Source organism: Eretmochelys imbricata, chromosome 9, assembly GCF_965152235.1.
Source record: "Eretmochelys imbricata isolate rEreImb1 chromosome 9, rEreImb1.hap1, whole genome shotgun sequence".
Taxonomy (NCBI): Eukaryota; Metazoa; Chordata; order Testudines; family Cheloniidae; genus Eretmochelys; species Eretmochelys imbricata.
This window is the reverse complement of record NC_135580.1, coordinates 61,605,452-61,613,169: the sequence shown is the minus strand read 5'-3', so window position 1 is coordinate 61,613,169 and position 7,718 is coordinate 61,605,452.

The following is a 7,718-nucleotide window of genomic DNA, read 5'->3' as shown; positions in this document are numbered from 1 at the left end:
TGGTGCTCTGGTCCCAAGATGGGGATATGGGTTCCGTCTATCGCCCCACCACAGTTAGGGAATCCCATTGCAGCAAAGCCATCCACTATGACCTGCACATTTCCCAGAGTCACTATCCTTGATAGCAACAGGTCAGTGATAGCGTTGGCTACTTGGATCACAGCAGCCCCCACAGTAGCTTTGCCCACTCCAAATTGATTCCCAACTGACCGGTAGCTGTCTGGCATTGCAAGCTTCCACAGGGCTATCGCCACTCACTTGTGAACTCTGAGGGCTGCTCTCATCTTGGTATTCTTGCACTTCAGGGCAGGGGAAAGCAAATCACAAAGTTCCATGAAAGTGCCCTTACGCATGCGAAAGTTTCGCAGCCACTGGGAATCGTCCCAGACCTGCAACACTATGCAGTCCCACCAGTCTGTGCTTATTTCCCGGGCCCAGAATCGTTCCACGCCATGAACCTGCCCAATTGACACCATGATGGCCAAATTGCCAGGGATCGTGCTTTGTGAGAAGTCTGTGTCCATGTCCTCATCACTCTCATCACTGCACTGCCGTCACCTCCTTGCCTGGTTTCACTTTTCTTGCAGATTATGGTTCTGCATATCCTGCTGGATAACACGTGTGGTGTTTTTAGTGCTCATAATTGCCACGGTGATCTGAGCGGGCTCCATGTTCCCAGTGCTAGGGCATCTGCACTGAAAAAAGGCTCAAAAAGATTGTCTGCCGTTGCTCTGATGGAGGGAGGGGCAACTGACAACATGGCTTACAGGGTTGGCTTACAGGGAATTAAAATCAACAAAGGGGGTGGCTCTGCATCAAGGAGAAACAGAATGGCCCCCTCAAGGATAGAACTCAAAACCCTGAGTTTAGCAGGCCGTTGATTTCACGGTGGGAGGGAGGAAGGGAGGGGGAAATGAATACAAAACAAATCTGGTCTATTTCTTGTTTTGATCCACTTCATCTATCTTTATACATCTTGCTGGCAGCAGACGGTGCAGTACGACTGCTGGCCATCGTCATCTCCTGGGTGTTCATTAGAAGATGGTGCAGTAGGACTGCCGGCAGGACTGAATCACCATGAGATGAAACTTAAAAGGGAAATGACCTGGCTGAGTCACTCCCACGTTTGCCCAGGCGCCCCTGACCAACCTCACTGAGGTCGGCTAAAAGAGCACCCTGGAGTACAGCGACGATGGCTACCAGTCATACTGCACTGTCTGCTGCCAAAAGGCAATGAGCTGCTGCTGTGTAGCAATGCAGTAGCGTGTCTGCCAGCACCCAGGAGACATACGGTGACGGTGAGCTGAGCGGGCTCCATACTTGCCGTGGTATGGTGTCTGCATGGATAACCCAGGAAAAAAGGCACAAAGCGATTGTCTGCTGTTGCTTTCACAGAGGGAGGGAGGGAAGGGGGCGCCTGACGATATGTACCCAGAACCACCCGCGACAATGTTTTTGCCCCATCAGGCACTGGGATTTCTACCCAGAATTCAAATGTGTGGCGGAGACTGCAGGAACTGTGGAATAGCTACCTACAGTGCAACGTTCCGGAAGTCGACGGTTGCCTCGGTACTGTGGACACACTCCGCCAACTAAATGCACTTAGAGCAATTATGTGGGGACACACACAATCGACTGTATAAAAACGCTTTCTACAAAACCGACTTCTATAAATTCGACCTAATTTCGTAGTGTAGACATAGCCTAGGAACAGCAATGGGAGGAGGTGGCAGAAGTATTGGAGGTGAACAGTGGGCAGAGGGTGGAGAAGGAGACACACCAGCCTGCTCTCACCTGCTGATGGAAGGCCAATGGCATTTTGGGCTGTATAAGTAGGGGCATTGTCAGCAGATCGAGGGACGTTCCCCTCTATTGGGCATTGGTGAGGCCTCATCTGGAGTACTGTGTCCAGTTTTGGACCCCACACTACAAGAAGGATGTGAAAAAATCGGAAAGCATCCAGTGGAGGGCAACAAAAATGATTAGGGAACACATGACTTATGAGGAGAGGCTGAAGGAACTGGGATTGTTTAGTCTGAGGAAGAGAAGAATGAGGGGGTATTTGATAGCTGCTTTCAGCTACCTGAAAGGGGGTTCAAAAGAGGATGGATCTAGACTGTTCTCAGTGGTACCAGATGACAGAACAAGGAGTAATGGTTTCAAGTTGCAGTGGGGGAAGTTTAGGTTGGATATTAGTAAAAACTTTTTCACTAGGAGGGTGGTGAAGCACTGGAATGCGTTATCTAGGGAGGTGGTGGAATCTCCTTCCTTAGAGGTTTTTAAGGTCAGGCTTGACAAAGCCCTGGCTGGGATGATTTAATTGGGGATTGGTCCTGCTTTGAACAGGGGGTTGGACTAGATGACCTCCTGAAGTCCCTTCCAACCCTGATATTCTATGATTCTATGCTATTCTAGGGGGCCATTGGAGCGCATGGGAGCCGGAGCGGGGCCATGCCATGGCTTCCAGGAGCCATGTGGTGCTGCTTCAAGGAGCCACATAGAATCATAGAATATCAGGGTTGGAAGGGACCTCAGGAGATCATCTAGTCCAACCCCCTTCTCAAAGCAGGACCAATCCTCAATTTTTGCCCTGGATCCCTAAATGGCCCCCTCAAGGATTGAACTCACAACCCTGGGTTTAGCAGGCCAATGCTCTGAGCTATCCCTCCCCCACCAGGTGTGGCCCCTGACCCAGTGCCCCGGCTGGAGTGGGGCTGAGCTGTTGGTACAGCCCCCGACCCAGCTCCCCAACCGGAGCGGGGCTGAGCCACGTGGTGCGGCTCTTGGATCATCTTAAAATGGCTTGCAGGCCGGATCTGGCCCACAGGCTGTAGTTTGCCCACCCCTGCACTATACACTGAAATGTAAGTACAATATTTATATTCCTATTGATTTATAGGGTAAAAATGATATGGTAAAAATGAGAAAGTGAGCAGTTTTTCAGTAACAGTGTGCTGTGACACTTTTGTATTTTTATGTCTGGTTTTGTAAGCAAGTGGTTTTTAAGTGAGGTAAAACTTGGGGCACACAAGACAAATCAGACTCCTGAAAGGGGTACAGTAGTCTGGAAAAGTTGAGAACCACTCTTCTAACTTAAGACAGCTTGCAATAGCGTCCTATAGGCTGAGAAACAGCTTGCATCTGCCTGAGTGACTTGCACTCCAGTCATTCCCCTTCCTTCCTCCCTCCCTCAACATGCCTCCTACATAGTGGGGTAGACAAGGAAATGGCTCATCCTAGAGATGTGCAATCTTAATACTTTCCCATCAGGGTGCATCCAAATCCTGGTTTTGCTTTTAAATTTAAAATCATAAATTTTATTAAATCAAGATTTTTCTTCATTTAAATAGATATTATTTAAATACATGGATTATTTAAGTTATTCCTTTGCTTTCTTCCCTTTTTATAGTCTTAAATCACTTTAATTTGTTTCTTAATTGTTAGTAGAATTTTCTATTTTACACAGAGGTTTCCTCTACTAAGCAATTTCACACTTAAAGCTTATCTGGGCCAATAAAGACAAGTCCAGGATGTAGGCCTTGCTGGAGCCCTAGACATAACTAACAGAGTGAACCAAAGGCTGCAAACCAAAGGAGGCCTGGCCTTGGCAGAATAGTAACACACCAAGTATTGGCTAACCAAGTACGTACATTCCTGACCAGAAAGGATGGTACAAAGACACACGGATCTCTCAAGTAATTACATAAACAAATTCCCAGGAAATTGTACAGAAACACACCGATCCCTCATAAGAGAGGGATAGAATGACAGGATAAGGGATGAGGATGTTTTGTTTGAACTAGTGCAGTGGTTCTCAACCAGGGATCCGGGGCCCCTGGGCAGGCCGCCAAGCAGGCCAGCATTAGACTCGTGGGGGCTCGGTGTAGAAAGCCAAAGCCGCACTGCATGTGGCTGAAATTCAGGGCCCTGAGCCCGGCTCCCGGGGCTGAAGCCAAACACTGAGCAATGTAGCTTCATGGGGGCCCAGGAAATTGCCCTGCTTGCCTACCCCATAATGCCGGCTCTGGTTTTTATATGCAGAAAACCAGTTATTATGGTACAGGTGGACCATGGAATTTTTATAGCATGTTCGGGGGGTGGGCCTCAGAAAGAAATAGGTTGAAAACTCCTGAACTAGCGGGTACAAGGAGAGGGGTGGTAACTACCAACATCAGGGCACAACACGTAACCTGCTTGTATCAACGTACAAAAGGGGAAGTCCTAGGAGGGATATCTTTGGATTCGCTGAGGGGATAGCAACCTGTTATGTTGATGGAGCCTTTACCTTGTCATGGGCATACATGTGTTCGTGTCCCTGTGACCTATTGGACAGGGCGCTAGTAACATGCTTTGCTGACAATAAACCTGGCTGAGCACCTTTGCCATCAAACCAAGCCTGTGGTCTTTCTTTATGCATCACATGGAGGTCTGCTGAATCAGCATGCTGCACCGTCTGCTCCTGCAGCTACCACTGGAGCTAACTCCAAGAACAGCAGCGCTAGCAGTATTAATGACTCTGCAGCACTAATCCCGCCGGCATCATTAACAGCCTTACTGTGACGGATTCAAAACCGACGTAGATAAGCAAATAGCTCGTGCTGTGTTTGCAGCCAGCATGTCTTCCAAACCACTGAACTTCCATATGTCAAGAAAGCTGAACTGCTCCATCCTGAGTCAGGGTTGCAATGGCTGAAGTGATCCCAGAGAATGTATTCAGATGCTGTCTGCTGAGTGTGTGGGTCTGAGTACTGAGGGGTGGGGTCATGTTCAAAGCCAGCCGACAGAGTGTGCAGAAATAACTACTCAGGGAGGAGCTATTTACAGGTGTGAAACTGATCATCCCCATTCACTGGAATATTTGGTATAGTCTAAAGACACGAGAAAGAGCATAAGTGCCATGTGACAAAGATGAGGCTTTTTCAAGACAAATATTCATGTAGTAACATCGGGCCATTCTCGGCTGACTCTAAAATTGCACTCAAAAGACTTGGATGGAAAGAATATGAAAGATGATACTAGATGTGGTCCCAATCCAGCAGTGGGTTGTGCATAGCCAGACTCCGGTGCCTCTGTAGAGCCCGATTTTCTAAGGGTATGTCTACACTAACCGCCGGATCGGTGGGCAGAGATCAATCTAGTGGGGGTTGAGTTATCACGTCTAGTCTAGACACAATAAATCAACCCCCGAGCGCTCTCCTGTCGACTCCTGTACTCCGGCACCGCGAGAGGCGCAGGCGGAGTCGACGGGGGAGCGGCAGCAGTCGACTCACCGCAGTGAAGACGCCAAGGTAAGTCAATCTAAATACGTCAGCTTCAGCTACATGAATAATTATAATAATATAATTATAATAAGAAGTTGCGTAACTTAGACTGACCACCCTCCCCTGTCCGTCCCCCCCCCGCCCTGCAGTATAGACCAGGGCACAGAGTCATGGATTTTAAGGCCAGGGGGGACATTATAATCAGCTAGTCTGACCTCCTGCACAGCACATGCCAGATTCCTGTGGTTAAGTTAGAGCAGTGTTTCTCAACCTTTCCAGGTTGGCAACCCCTTACTGGAAGTCAAAAATGTTTGCAATCCCCATTCCCCTGCTTATATTTATTATAAAAGTCAGAGTAAAAATGTATCAACGAGAACAATTCTAGCCTGTGTATGTTGAGAGCTTGACAGAGAATATTTGGTCTTGAAGGGTCTTATTTGCAGATAGTGGGGGGAGTGAGATAGGTTTTTAATGTTTAGGCTGCTCCAAAGTTATTCTGGAAACTTTATTTTCTTTGCTTTATAATTATAATAATTTTCTGCACCACACAACCCCCCTGATTGCCTTTCCTGGTCACCTGTGGGTCGTGCCTTGTTAACCCTTTTTCCCTAACAGCCTCAGCCGCTGAGGAACACTGAGTTCGAGCATATCTTTTAGAAAGCTACAACCAATCTTGATTGAAAGATTCCACGTGACAGCAAAACTTCAATTTTTTAAAAACTGAAAGTTGAGATTCCCATGTAATCACATGGCTCCAGGAGCTGTGGCTTTAAGAAAAACACCAAATATCTCACAACTCAGATAAAATTGCAAGAGTTGATTACACTGAACAATTTATCAAGACTTGCGGCGGATTTTCCATCCCTGGCGATTTTAAATTAAGATTAGATGCTTTTCTGCAAAATATGCTCTAGGAATCTTTTCGGGGAAGTTCTGCAGCCTGTGTTAGACAGGTCAGACTAGATGATCACAATGGTCCCTGCTGGCCTTGGAATCTATGAATCGGTTGGTTGCCAGAAGGTAGCAAATATTGAGCTGGGGAATTAGTGGGGAATTGAAGGTTTACTGGCGAATTACTCCAAACATTTAAGTCAGTAGCAGTGCCCCTTGTTTCTGTGCAGAGGAATTCACTTCAATTCCTGAAGCTGCTGAAGTGCACAAGAAGGTTGAAAAAATGTTTTCTGAACCACAATTAGATTATGGCAAAATGTTCGGAGAGCATTACGATCAAGCTTTTCATGTTAATAAAAAAAAGCTGTATCCTAAGGCAAACTCACAAGGAGGCAGGATTAAGATTTCACAGGCAATTGTAACTCTGTCATTTCCTGACTTTTCCGGCCTTACTTTGCATTCCTTTTAACGTAGCTACTTTGTAAGGCATTTTCTACATTTTAAAAAAAGGAAATGGAAGCAACAAAGACATTTCACCGTGTTCAACTTTTTGTTCCCCTCGCTTTGCCCCCAAATCTGTCTCCTTCTCCCGTTTCTTAGTCTTTATTTTCTCTCTTAGCCCATTCCAGATGCATGATAGTACTTTGCCTCTCTCCTCAAGACTGCTCCATCTCCTTGGTCTCTTGTGACGCACTTTGTCAGGGGTTTTTTGAAAGCCCAAATAAATAAGGTCACCCAGTTCTCCTTGATCTACTATTTTATGTCCAGGTTCGAAGACCTTGGACGGACTGATGAGGTGCTATTTCCCTGTGCAGAAACCGCACTGTGTCAAAGCACCTCAGCCTGTTTCCCTGGCACTGGGATGAGGCTGAAGCATGGAATACTCCTTTCTGAAGAGCCCCCTTACAACATGCCACTGTGTGAAAAGGGGAATTGTGGGAAACGGCAGCCATCAGCAGCGTCCAGCCCCGTATAGGCAGCCACGTGGATGTCCTCTGGCCTCAGGAACACTTCTAACCCCACATATCTCCTAAACCCCCAGATTCTCCCCCATTGCCTCAGCTCAGCACACCTGCAGAGCTCTGGCTCTACAGCCTTGTCTTGGCCAGGCCAGTTCTCCTGTTTCCATGGCTCACCACCCTCTTCCCTGAGTCATCTAGCCCCTGCCGAAAGCTCTCCCAGTTCCATACACGTATGCCTATTCTCCGTCCCAGATATCAGGGAGCAGGAGCTGCTGTGGTCCTGTGTAGTGTCAACATTGGGCTTATGGGCAGGCCTACTAAAGTCTGCAGCAGGTCCTGTGGACTTCAGGAAGTTCACAGGGATGCAGTGCTACGGGGGAAAGCAGGAGTCAAGGTGTGGGATGTTGGAGCCTGGGGAGTAGTGGGAAAATGACTCAGAAGCTGACTCAGGACAGCTCCTAACTCTCCCTGGCTCCTCATGGATCCCTGTGCTCTGTAGAGCCTCCTCGCTCCCCTGGTTCCATTGCTGTATGGAAGTCAGTGGCTCCATAGGGTAGGGTGCCTCAGTTCCTCCCTACCTTGATCCCAAGGCATGTCACTAACC